The sequence below is a fragment of the Bombus fervidus genome, chromosome 1 (genome assembly GCF_041682495.2).
Source record: "Bombus fervidus isolate BK054 chromosome 1, iyBomFerv1, whole genome shotgun sequence".
NCBI lineage: Eukaryota > Metazoa > Arthropoda > Insecta > Hymenoptera > Apidae > Bombus > Bombus fervidus.
Window position 1 is genome coordinate 8,875,362 of NC_091517.1, and position 14,313 is coordinate 8,889,674.

At 35.1% G+C, this 14,313-nt stretch overlaps 1 protein-coding gene across 2 annotated transcripts in view; it reads left to right on the plus strand.

Moving 5' to 3' along the window:
• Window positions 1-14,313, plus strand: part of LOC139990891 (uncharacterized) — a 74,063-nt gene that overhangs the window by 19,376 nt on the left and 40,374 nt on the right. The gene's annotated exons all lie outside the window — the stretch shown is intronic.

Genomic DNA, 14,313 nt, shown 5'->3' on the forward strand with positions numbered 1-14,313 from the left:
TTCCCATTACGTGTTTTAATTGCAGAGATGTATCATTTTTCTTTGATTCTCGAGATCCATTCGGAAAGATTTTACTTTGTGTAAGTATTTCGGTACAATGATTGATTAATAAAGCTTGAAAGATTATTTTATTGTAATTTTGTAGTAATTTTAGAGAACTGAATTATATATTTTTCAAGAGCGACGAATAGAAGTAATGTATATGTTAAGTTAGATAGTTGTTATTAATATGGCGAAAAGTACGAGGTACTTGAGAAGTAATACAGAGGTATAATACGTTTTTAAATAACTATACAAGCGCGTTTTAAGAAGTCCTCTTTATTTCTTTATTTATAACTTCCGTGCATTATTATATACTTGGTTATTTTTCAATACCATCAACATTCCTATTTAAACGCTTATCGTAACCTTACACATGTTTTCGTACGTATCTATCCTTGTCACACACTTCCGCCGCGAGTCCACATATCGTTTCACGTCGTTCTTTAAGTCATCGTTTCTTGCGAAGCGTTATCCGCTTGAAAACTCCTTAAATTTTGTAAGAAAATGGAAATCAGTTTTAATTTTTTCATTGTCCGCATTCAATTCCTGCACCCATCGTCTTACAAATCCATAGCTTTATTACTGGAAAACTGCTATAAGTCGAAGGTAGATTCTTCTTGGAACAATAATTTCAGCATTCAAGAAGCGTAAAAGTACGGGAGACCGCACTTCGTCATCGGCGAGGTTTTCACTTCGCATGGCTGTTTTGAATGTATGGACAATTAATTATTAACGTGGCAAGATTAATTATTAAAGCACAAAATTTCGTATGATTTGTGTCAACGTATGAATTAAGCTAAGTGGCCTTCTTTCAAGCATATCCTATCGATTTATATCCTTCTATACATGATCGGATATTACTTTGTGAACAAGTCTCGTATCCAGTACACGGTTACTAACACTCATATGCAAATTTAAACTTTCTTCCAACCACAACTGTATCTGCCTGTGTGTGTGTGTGTGAATATTTCATTTGATAAACTTCTTGTTGAAGTAATCTATATGTGTAGTAGATCATCTTGAAGCAAGTTAAGTGGTTCTTGGAAATTACATAAGGAGGGAATAGTTTAGTATATTTTATTTTTCGTCAAATATTTTAATCGATGTTAAAGGAACGCGTCAATACAATAGATATTAGTAGACAGAAGATGGAGAAATAAATTATTTGTACTTGTTCGTGTTTCCTAGTGAGATCCTATTCCAGTATGTTCTTTTCTCTACTCTTACAGTTGTAACTTTGAGATAATATATTTTATTAATTAAGATAAATTAAGATAACATTTTAAACATATTGTATTATTCCAATATATAAAAGTTAAAACAAACATAACAAGATACATGTCAATACGTTCTATATCTTCTGTATATCTCATTCTTATGTTACATAATTTTTCACATTTTTATACGTTTAATGTATATGTACTTATCTAATGTTTACGATACATAAAAAATAGATACAAAATACGTAAAACAATTTGAAGCCGTTTTTCTCTTTTGAGATTAAGTTCACCTTCCATTTTCTCGAGACAGATCATCGTTTAATTACAATAATATATTTAATAAAGCAAATTTGAAAAAATAGGTTGAACGAATTTTAAAAATGTAATGGTTCGTTATAAAAGGACTATTATTAAATGTCTAAATATGAAAGTTATCTTTGGACTGTGTACTGTGTTAATTCCATCAGTTCCAAAAAGGCTGGAAATTTAAAACCATGTAATTCTTGCACAAGAAGTGAACATTTAGGAGTAAACCTTATTATATATGCTGTATACATGTAAATATGATGTATTTAAAGGTAACAAGGAATTACAAGACTGTAAGAAGTCTGCTCGTACGTGAAAGGTTAATTTATTTCAAACTTGCAACATTTATCGATAGTATATAGAAGGTGGCTAACAAACCATGCAAAATTTCAGTCTGGCAGCTCGAACTTTAGCTCATAACAGAATTTCGCGTTTGCTGTACCGTAGCAAGAAATATGTAATAACTTCGACACATAGTAATTTCAAGGTGTAAAATTATTCGCCTATTAGCTTAATCGATAATGTTTGACATTAAACGCTTATTATTCAATTTTATGTTATTTTCGTTATCCGAGCATGTCGAAAACAGTATCGTGACGTGTCTGCACTTGTTTCGTGCGAGATATATTAAGCACTTTACGCAACAAGATGATCTAAAAAAGAAAAAGTCTATCAAAGGCTATAAAAATATAGACAAACTGTACAAAGAATTATGAAAAACACGCAAATCAAAAATATAAAGGAAAACGTTATTTAAATTCGAAACGTTTGTTTATAACGATAGAAACCAACTTTTGGCACTTTGTCAGGAATCTAGCTTCAAAAATCAACTTCTGGAAGTTTCACAAAGTCGTGTTTAAACTTCAAACTCGCAGTCATAAGGAAAAGAACTATATTTTAAGACCATCAAAATTTTGAAAATCGACTCTTTAAATTAAATTTCAAGATCAATTTAAACATCAGTTTTTAAAAACAACAGGATAAAATGTTAATCGAATTTAAAAATATAAGGAGGAACGATAATTTCAAAGTGAAAAGACAAAACTTCGCACAACGAATTTTAATAATCGCTTCAATATTAAACGTATTTCGAGGCCATTCGGTGTGCGAAGAATCACGGTGCGTTAAAGAGAACTGAAACTTAGCGTGTTACGCGAACGATGTGAGGTTAATCGTATTGTTACAAATATATATATTATTTGTGCGTGTATACGATAATTATGGCACAAAAGCCACGGGGCCGCAAATGAGCGATTTGTATTAGCTGGCGTGGCGCGTTCGTGTGCACGGGTTTCGAGGGAATTTTAGAAGGCTGACGTTATCAGACAATGACAGTGATTTATTAAGGAAAGAAAATTCACTTGTGGCCAAGGAAAATTGCCTTTGTTGAAAACAATGAAGGTGAGAGTTAACGAATTGAGGTGTTCGAAGTTCTCGGTCGAAAGCCGGATATTATTCTTCGTGAAACTGTCTTCTCTTTGACAAAATACGCACGCGGACGAATCATGTTCCTGCATAATTTACTTTTGTTATAATTATTTAATTTCTTTCTTTTATGTCAATGAGAAACTAAGGAATTGACAACTGAATAGAATATCTCCTTGTACATTGATATAGCGTATACTTACGCTTTAATTAAATATTAGTTAATATTTTGTACAGAAAAAGGATTTTCAATTTGCTGAAATCGAAGATCGAATAAATATTGCAAGTTGGATTTGATTACACCTATGTTTCTTTAACAAATAACGTCATTTACAAAACAGCGTACTTCTGACATGAGAATTGAAACAAGAATGCTAATTTACTCACTTCGATGACGACTTCTGTCTGTATCTTAATTGCTTCGAAATCAAAGTTCAAAACACAGCAGAAAGTACCAAAGAAACTTACTCTCCTCAAAGATGAATTTGTGAAGATAATTATTTGTTTCCAGTTAGTATATAAATAAATTGGTATACTTTATAAATATGAAATGAGGCAAATAAAATTAAAAAGTGATATACGAGTCCGACATTGCATCTTTGTATCCATTGAAATCATATTTGAAATTGTAAATTCATATATTATAACTTGCAGAACTTTTTTACAGACAGAGTCTTCCACATACTCTTGAACACGTTAATTCTTCAGCATTCTAAATGAATACATATGCGATAATAAATAATATTTATTTATCAATAGTGCTTTTATTCGCATAACACGCCCTTCAACCTAAAAGGGCCACAAAGTAGCACAAATTTCTCTAACATTCTGAATAGATCGACTAAATTTAACTACGCTACATATACTAGTTTACGCTATATATTACGTTTATTTTATTTTAGTTTGTAAAATTATAGTATCTTTCCACATTTCTTATTTTATAATCTTTCTTCTGTCAATAACTGTAAACCTATCGAATACGTTTGCACGTCACTATAAGTACATACATATGTATGCGCCAATATTCCAAAAATTAATCTAACTAATTTTAAATCCAAAAAGCAACTGCAATTGAGACGAGAATCTGCAGAAGTAAATTGCGAAATTGGGAAGAAAGCTAATAAAGTTATCTACGAGGCAACTAGTTATTTTTACCGAAATATGTGGATGAAACGAACAGCATGAGGTCGTCGAAGAGATGTCCGATCGTTGTTTCACCCGGTCACAGGAAGTCGCACGTAATGGCCGGTACGGTCTGAGGTCAGAAGAAAGGTATATAGGGTACAACAGCGACGACGTCCGTTCCGCAGCCTTAAGCCCGTAAAGGTTTCGGGGATGCGCTTTCTTCGTTCTCAAATCTGAAACGCGCCGGAGCGTTAGTAGTGCAGAGGTGAGCGGCTTGGGTCGTCACTTCCGCTTACCAAGCGAACCGCATTGGTCATTCGATTTAAAAGTTTAATCAGGGGCCTATAAAATTACGAGCTCCTCTGTTCACGTCTCTACTACGTTCGATGGCTTTACGATTCCAAGCTTGCATACCTCGTACGCGTATACGTACGCACGATTTTACAAAAGAGAAGCGCGATTTTAATTCACTCTACCAGGTTTCTCATCTTTTTAGAATCCAAGATTTTTATTTTACGTTTTTCTTTTAACTTTCTTTATTGTAATTTCGTTTATCAGTTTACACGTTTAACGTGTTTACTGTGTACATATCGGATCTGTCGCGAGTTAACATGTAGTTTGACGATGTACACCATTGTACACTGGCGCTCATAAATATTCAAACTCTTTGGTTGGTTTGTGGTAACAACGGTATATTTTGCTAAAATATTCAAATTAATGACTAGAACCGGTGCTTATCATCAACCACTTTGGTTGGTTTGCGGTAACAGTATATATTATCAACACACGTATATCTACAAATTAATGACTAAAATAGAGCAGTGCTTATTACCTTTTAATGCAGTTAGCACTGTTGGCAGCTGTACCTTTAAATTATGTGTCTATAAATTACGTGTATATTAAATGATGTGGTGATTGTGTATCCTCCTCTTTTTACAATTAAATACACGAGTTGTCGACGTGCCTGCTGATTTTAGATATTACTACTGGAAATAATGTCAGTAGCTGTTTGTCGATTTACGAGAACCTTGTTTCTCTGATCTATAGTTTAGAAATCGCATAGCCTCGCGATAAAGAGCTTTTCAAATAATAGAATAGATGGCTTTTGGAAGTTTTAATTTGTTTGTTTTAATATGCTGATCAAAGATTTTAAGGATTAAGGAATCTTTCATTGAATTCGGAAAATAGTTTTTCAACATTTTTCTCTTTCTTTGAACGTGAAGCGATGAATATGAAGATCGTGCGAACATACTGATCTTGTCACGCTGTTATCACAAATTTGTTGGTGCTAATGAATGTTATATTTTCGGTGTAAGTTATGATAAAAGTTAGTTGAATCTACCGAATCTTACTTGTTCGTCACTTATCTCGTTGAATTCATCTTGGCGGAACATGGAATACTATATGTAAACGCAAAATACGATATTTTGTTAGATTAACGTCAGAATCTTGATAATACCGTGAAAATTTTCAACGTTAATCTATATCAAAATCTTGAGATTAATTTAGTTTTTTTAAAACCGAATAAACATATGACATTACTTTGTAATTACTTTGTAAGTATTTGCGAACTTATTGCAAGCGTTTACTGACGTTTATGAACATAAAATTGCCTATTACCACTCACTAAGATGTACAGTTTTTAATTGATAACTAATTGATCCGTAATACAACCATTTGATGCCAATATTATCTTTTTTAAGCGACGTGTGCAATAATTTCGCACTAATTTGAAAAATGCATTTCATTACTTTTTTTTATTTAGTCTGCAAATGTGTAATAATTATGTATCAAAAATATAGCTTAACATAATGAACTTTTCTACTTTCTCAATTTTTTTCAGGATACAACCATTTATTGTATATGCCCGAACGTCATGCGACTTCATTTAAAATCGTCATTGTTAAATACTATTTCATAAATTTTGTTCAATTGTTTACACAATTTGCGAATTTGGAGAAAGATTCGCGATTTGAAAGATCGCAAGGCTAAGCAACAAGTTCGCCCAGTTTATCCGCGAAATTCATTGAAATAATTCGATGAAAAATCCTCCGAAAAAAATATTGTCATATCATGGAAATCATCGAACCCATAAACCGTAAACAATAGACGAGAAGAGTGGCAAACAAACGTATATTACGTATCTACGTCGGCCGGTATGCGCTTAGCTGCTGTGATCGCCGTGGCTCGGCGCGTTCGAGGCCGGTGCGCGCCGTTGCGTCGAGTAATGCAAGGGTGTGTTCGGTCGTCGCGATTATTTGAATAAAATGCGCCACTACGTCAGCCGTCAGGCGTCCGCGACTCGAAAGCTTTCTCTACTTCTCCGCGACCCGATAGGGGGGAATAATTTACTCCGGAGGAACAACAAGTGTGTCGTTGACGGAGGCCTCGTTCCTCTCGTCTCTCTTTCTCTTTATCTCTCGGCTAACCACACGAGCTTCACTCCCCGTGTCCGTGCCCGTGCTGCGTACCGAACCGTGCACACACGGGTTTTCTCTGTTTCGCCGAGATTCATGAGCCTCGACGGACGTGCCGATTTAGAGGATCGTTCGTTCCTTCGTACGTTCGTGTGTCCTTTGTCTCGTGCGCCACGCTGCCGCGCTTTCTGGCCGCCTTTTGCTCGACTTTTGCGCCCGGACAAATATCTGGCTCGACCGGCGCGGCTCGTAATTCCTCCGGGTGACATACTGGTCAGAAAAGAAGTTTGTTGGATATATAATTACGCTCGAAGGGAAGAGTTCTGTCGAGTAAGTATCGGTAAGGTTAGAGAAACTTTAGTAGCTCGAACGTGAAGCTTTATGTTTTATGGTTAAGTTTACGAAGGAAAGATTTCTGTCGTGTAAGCATCAGTAAAGTTAGAGGAACTTCGGTAAGTTGAAGGTGAAGCTTCAAGGATTCTGATCAAATTATTAGAATCGTGGAATACTTTTAAGAAGAAAATTTTCTTTGGGCATACTTCTTTGGCTCTGTAATTACGCTCGAAGAAAAGATCTCTGGCGAATAGGTAAGGTTAAAGTACCTTTATTAGGTTGAAGATGAAGGCTTATGGTTTATGGATGAGTTCGTGGTTAGTAGAATGGAGGAATATTTTGTAAGAAGGAAATTTTGTTTGCAGAAAGTTCTTTGGATTTACAATTACGGTAGAAGGAAGTATTTCGTCCGTTAAGTCGTTTTGTCGTGTGAGTATCGGTTCGATGAAATTGGATAAACTCTATCTGTATATTAGGTTGAAGGTGAAGCTCTAAAGATTATGGCCTACTTCGTGGTTGAGAGAATCGGGAAAGATCTTTAAGAAGAAAAGTTTTCGTCGTGTTGGTATTAGCTGGATGATCGTTAGCAAATTAAGTTTAGTAGATTAAGTTAGATTAGTTAGAAGATTAAGAGCGTAATATTTAGATTCAGCGTCGATGGGATGAATGGACTATTTCCTAAAAACAACAAGTTTTCGTCAAATTAGTATCGGTTGGTTCGGTTAGTTCAACTTCGATAGAAAGTAAGTGAAGATTTAGATTTGGAATTGGTAAAATAAAACAATTATTTAAAAAAGAAATTATTGTCGAATAAGATGAGTTAGTGTAACCTTCAGAATATTGATAGTTTAAGTTTAAGGTCGTTAAAAATAAAGAATTACATCGAACTTCGACAGTGGGGGCAGTTTCCCGGATAAGAAAATAAAAAAGAAGAATTTAATGATAAAGACGCGTGAGAAGCGACTGATACTACTTATTGATATCGTAAAACTTCAGACATCTATCTTGCTTACAAATTAGTCGCATAGAGAAGTTTTTGTTCCACAATTCTTCTACACACTTCGTGACACGTTTTAAAGACATAATCTTCATCTAATCAAAGCATCTACAACAAGCGAAACCAAAGATCTGCAAACGCAACGTTAACATACAGATTTTAGGAATAGATTTCCCTAAATGTCTGTTACCAAGTTCAATCCTCTAATAATAGGTATAATACACAATTGTTCAATACAATTACATACAGTCATTAATTCCATTTTATCTCGTTTCGACACCTGTTTCATCGCACGCGCTCTAACAATGCAATGATCTGACACACAAAGAATTCATAGACCATTATAACCGCGAAGAGCTGCTGAACTATTTGTTTCTTGCCGGCCGACAAGAGGAATCACCGAGGTATTTAATCAAGAAACTTCATTCAGACGAAATCTCGTGTCAGCCCAGCGAAAGCTGGTATTTGCAATTTAAAAGAACGAAAGTCGTCTGCATATTATAATCACCATTAAAATGTGCGATTCACGTTTACACGGAGGCCTTCGACGACACCGACAGGATTAATATTTCCGATACGACACAGGCTTATTGCATTTGCAGTTGGAAACTGCTTCCTCTACTCTTGGTACAATCACCCTATATGAATCATTAAAGAAACAATGCTGAAGGCAGTGGCGTATCTATCATATGCGTGGGTGGTGCAGCTGCACCGACGCGGCTTGAACCTGAGGAATCTTGACCGTGAGTTTTTACAGTTTTTCGTTGCTGGCGTACGTCCTACTTGAAATTCAACCTTCTTTTTTACAAGTCTTGGTAACACTTTTAATTATGAGGTTGCTTTATTGTTGCAGTGCTTCTACGTCACTTTCTTTCTTGCTGCAGTAAAATTATTATGTGTACCAGTATTCCCTTCAACTGTGAAATCTTGAACGAATTTTGAAGCTTTTTGTAATTAGATATTTCTCTTTCGTATCATTAATTATGTCACCTTTTTTTCTATTATATACGCCGTTTCTTAAATAATCACGAAACGGTCCGTGAATTTTTTGTATTCTAATTCATAATTACGACAGACGAAGAGGATTTTTAATGCTTTGATTCTGCTGCGTTCCTTGTATTATTTTTGACCCAGTCGCTAGAGAATTGTTTAAACTCGAAAGAAATACGAAAGGATCGTTATTGCGATTGTTGTATGTGAGAAGATGTCGAGGATAATAGCAGAGTTAAGAAAAACTTTCTACAAAATACTTGTATCGAACTTTGAAAATTGCTTATCGAGAGAAAAACATGGTTAGATCGAAAATAATGCAAGAAACTATATATACTGTATAGTTATATATACAAAGAAACCTTGTCCATGTTTCTTGGAATTTTTCTAAGTTTTCGTGCCTAAAGTATCTGGAATCACCTCTGTTTCGAACATTACGAAGAAAGCTAAAAACTTACATAAGTAGTCGTACATAGTTGTATCATATAGAAAATACATAAAAACGAATGACTTTATTATCACGGATTTAATAGTTACACCTTGCTTTTGTGATATACGAGGCACTTTAGCAGCTTTGAAATTCACCCGTGGGAAATAAATTTTATTTAGATATTAAACATCTGTTTAGTGGATATTGAGACAAGAATCGTGTAGGTAGTGTACGCTTACCTTAATCGTATAGAAATGTAGCGTAATTTTAGCACGTTATTTATGTCTTTTAACCAGCTGTTGAAGAAGGAAACAATTTACACAATCAAAGGCGAAATATATTCATCATTGAGCAATAATGTATTTTTTTACGCATTGTTCATTCGTCAGATTTGTATGGCTACCGAAGAGAAATCCCGTTGTACATATTTTTATAAATCATACCAAGAAAAGGAACATAATTAAACAGGAGAAGAATAAATAAGGTTTCAAATAGATATTCTACATTTTCATCGTAAAATTATGTGTACTACAAATGAAGGTTACAGAAAGAAAAAGACAGAAGAGTAATTTATTATTATTCTTCTTATTTGCTTTTTTAATTAGAAGAATATTTCTGCCATCCTGTCGAACATTTCAAAAATGTTTTTTTTTCCAATATTAGTCATACTGTTCCTTACATAACTTCGTGGATTTATTACTCATTTTTAAAAGGCTTATATCTTTACACTTAGCAGGTTGTTCACTGTTCACCTTTGCGACACTGCTCAACACATTGTTTCACCTTGGACATAAAAATATCCAACCATTTGAATATTTTGTATTCTGCACAAAATGTAAAAACAAAGATACACCTTTTCAGTCACCAAAGTGACATCGTGATAAAAGAATCGACGAAATTGTTGAATCCGTGTCATGAACTAACTTCAAAATTTCTTTCTTCGGAAAACAAAAAGCGACTGAAAATAAGAGAAGAAGCAGAAAGATACGAATAGAGTGAAAATAAGACCTCGGTCGTTGACTTGGCGTCCCACGCCAAAACGACCCCTCTCCGGGACATCGATCGTTGGTCTCGTTGCGACGCGTTATTAAACGACACCTCGTATCGATCTCGTTTATCGATGCTATATGGCTCAACCCGTTCGAAACACTAGCTGCGGCGTGGCGCGCGTTTCGAGCAGAATCAGCCGGGGGAAGCGTGTGCCGTGGCCAAGAGGAATACTAGCAAAAACCGTCTCTACTAGCCGGCGAACTTTATTGAATGAAAATGCCGCTACGTTTTTGCCCCCGTCTCAGCATCTCTCGCGGACCGAATGAAACAATGGCCATTATGTGGAACACTCGCGTGTCCATATACATATATGCATGCGTTCACGTATGTATTACGTGTTTTTTTAAATTTATACACAGATGCGAACACATCTAAACACGCATGAGGGACAAACACCGCACACGTGCACGCAACTTTAGCGTATCGTATTGTATAAATGGACGAATGTCTATTAATACGTATTTATATGTATATATACATACCTATATACAGTCAGGGGCAGAAATAAATGGACAGGTAGTGGAAGTGATTATCGATGAAGTTTAATCGAATTAGTAATAACGTTATATATTTAGTTTCTATTTATTATACACTCTTATAGTACGTAGATTAATTAGTAGTGAGTCGCACTCGATAGAACAATTTTTGTACTCATAGATACCATCAGATTTTCGTTGTCTATAAAACTGCTTGCTTTTCTCCACTTTCTCTCTTCCGCTTTACGTCTTATTGAATTAAAAACATAAGATATTGGAATTACAAGAAGATATATCATTATATAGCGAAGAAAATTCCGCTAAAAATAAAATTGTGCACTTTTTAGTCAGTTAGGTGATACAAAAATTGTATCGAAGAGAAGGGAATCAATCACTTTCCTTAATATTCTTTAGCGATCTAACATGTATATTCTAGCCATTGTTTTAGCTCAAATCCAAGCAAAAGGACATTTTTCAATTTGTTTCATCCCGAGAGGTAGGAATCGTAGAAATCTTGTCGCATGGAACACATTAAGAAGCGAATATTTACATTTCTGCCTGAACAAACCGTATACAAGAAAACTTCATTGATACCTATTTCTACTACCAATCTACTTATTTCTGTCGTCGACTGTATATAAATGTAGGCACGGCACGGAGACAGCTGTTGGTACTATTATATCCAACGCGGTCGCATTATGCCTTAAGGACAATCGTGGGAATTCCATTAAGTGGCCTTGAATGGTTCATTCATGTCGATCAACTCTTTTCCTAACGGGGTTGACAGATCAATCGGGCTGCACGGGCACGAGCAACCGATTCACCGGGCATTTCTCTTACCACAGCGAGTTGCTCTTCAGCCTCGTGGACGGCCACGACGACGAAACAGAGACGCCAAAGTCAATTACCTCGCGTATATACGAATGCCGGCGTGTACGAATCGATCTCTTGTTTTCTTGGCCGACGAGGCGACCGCGCTCTCGTTTGCCCCCGGTATCGAACGGATCGAGAATGGTATTCCAACCGCGTCGTGCGGAACTCGTCCTTGTCTTCGCCCCCTATCCACGGACGAGAGACGGACGCGCTGGACAATCGGAATAATTGACTTTTGCTTTTAATCGGAATATGTATTCCGCGGAGTCAGTTCCAAACACGGATACTTTATATCGCGTGACAAAGCCACGATGAAAAAGCTGAACAGTCGGCGTGCGACGCACGATTTGTGATTCGATTATGAGCATGGCTTTTGGTGCGGACAAATTTGTCGGCGTTTCGTCAGGTTTTTTAGCGCGCGAAATAAGAAACATGATGGATCGAATGTGACTTTGGTGATTGTTAAGCGAGTTTTATAGTCGTCTTCCGTATCTTCGCATGTCTTTTACGAATGATTAATATGCGATACGATGTTGGATATTGGCTATTAGATTGGCTAATATTTATCGATTTTCGTCTTTTCTTTTTCTTGGTTCTTTCGCTTTGCACATATTAGTGGTTATTGTTCGCGTGTACTTGGATGTTTTCTGGCATGAAATTAGGAAGATGAATGGAAAAATTCAATCTACACAGTTTCCAGCGAAAGGTGAAACTTAAATCGTAGAGAATCGGTGCTGTTTCCTTTTGTCCTCCCAGCACAGTTCTTTTTGCACTTTTTCATCGTTTTTTGTTTCTTGTTATATTTACATTTTGTTCTCTGTATGCTTTCATACGACATATGAAGAGCACGTAGCAGAATATGACTATTTTTCTAGCTTTCATATCGCCCGATGATTAAAAAAAAGTGTTTTAATACGAAATAATCGAAGACGATAGACACGCGTAATTAATATTATAAGTAATGTTAAGTATCAATATTTGTAAATATACTAATATTCTTAAATGTTGAAGAAGCTGACCAAGACGCATATTTAATCGCAAAATCAAATGGAAAGACAATTTCTATATAGAATTTGTTGACTCTTTTTTTAAAAACAGCGCGAAGTATGACTTGTGCTTTTCACACTGTGGACTTCATATCTTTTCCTTCCGTCAGTCGTTTTTATCTTCGTTCTTACATTTTCCCTTGAATTACTTTACTTTTTTGTTCCATGTATTTCTTCTGTTCTTTGGAACGCACCGCGGTGCATTTAATCAAATTTAGTTATCGCGGCAAAAGAGTTTAGAGGTAGAGATCGAAGAAGGTAATTGGTACAATGTTTAATGAGGAGAGATGCCCGTGGAAAAGATCGGTCGCATTGTTTACCGATAAAGAAAGCCGAGTGAATATTCCTCATTCAGATTCGCGCTGCTTTTGATCCCAAGTTGAGATGGACTCGCGTTTTCTGGAATGAAGTTTTAATTACCGCTTCCTTTGCACTTGTACTCGTTTCTTCCTGGGTCAACACTTCAATTATAATTTAATGACGTGAGAAGTATTATTAATTCATCGAAATTAGCAAGAAATTCGAATCTACAACGCGCTAGCAGGTGCTTCTACAAGGAGTATTATAAGTAGCTGCGATTGCTTTTCTTATTTATTTCTAATACATTATGCTTATTACTGTTTTATTATTAATACGATATATTAACTATTAATTCTTTTATATAGCGTTCTATACGCATAATTGATTCTAAGTTTAAAGTCTCGCATTATACCGTACCGGTTAATCACGGTGCAATTAGAATTCGAAAAGCTAATTGTCAAGTCTAGCGAAAGAAATGAAATTATTCCGTAATCCGTAAGTTACAAACTATATTCAAGAAAGAAATTAGAAAAATATATTCTAAATCGAAGATTCTGTTTGATATGCCTTTATATTTACAGCTTGCAAATACGTCGAATTAACATTTTCAGTTACTACTGTTGATTTACCTTTTTTTCAAAATTCATAAATTCTCTTGATCGAAGCTTTATCATTTTGTCAATCTTCCTCAAATTTGTATCTTTAGAAATAATTTAGAGATGAAAATGTCAGTTGACAATAGTAGTTTTAGTACGAAAGTACGAAGTAATGAAAGAATAAATAAAAAATGGTAATAATAAAAACGATAGAACTTAACCGAACTGAAACGATTTAATAGTTAATAGAAAATAATCTAGATGTTTATGTATTCATGGAGAATTTATGTGTACAAGAAACATATATACATACAAAGGTACATAAAAAGAATAACATGCATATGAAATATACAAAAATTCATATTATGCATAAGTACGTATATGCACGTATGTAATATGCAAAAATATGTGAAATATATAATAAGCATAGCAAGTAAAACATCTGTTATATAATATTTAAACGATAAAATAAATCTCGAATCAGGATTTATTTTTCTGCTTCTATGCACAAAAATTCAAATTTGCATAAACATCCGCAGTCTAGTCATAAGAGTAAAAAGAAAAAGAAAAACGAGTAATTTAAATTTTCGTACGTATAGCATTTTTCCATCTATGTTATTGCCTTAGGTACTCTAAAGTCAAAATCTATACGAAGTCGCATCACTCGACCGCACCGAGTTTTACACG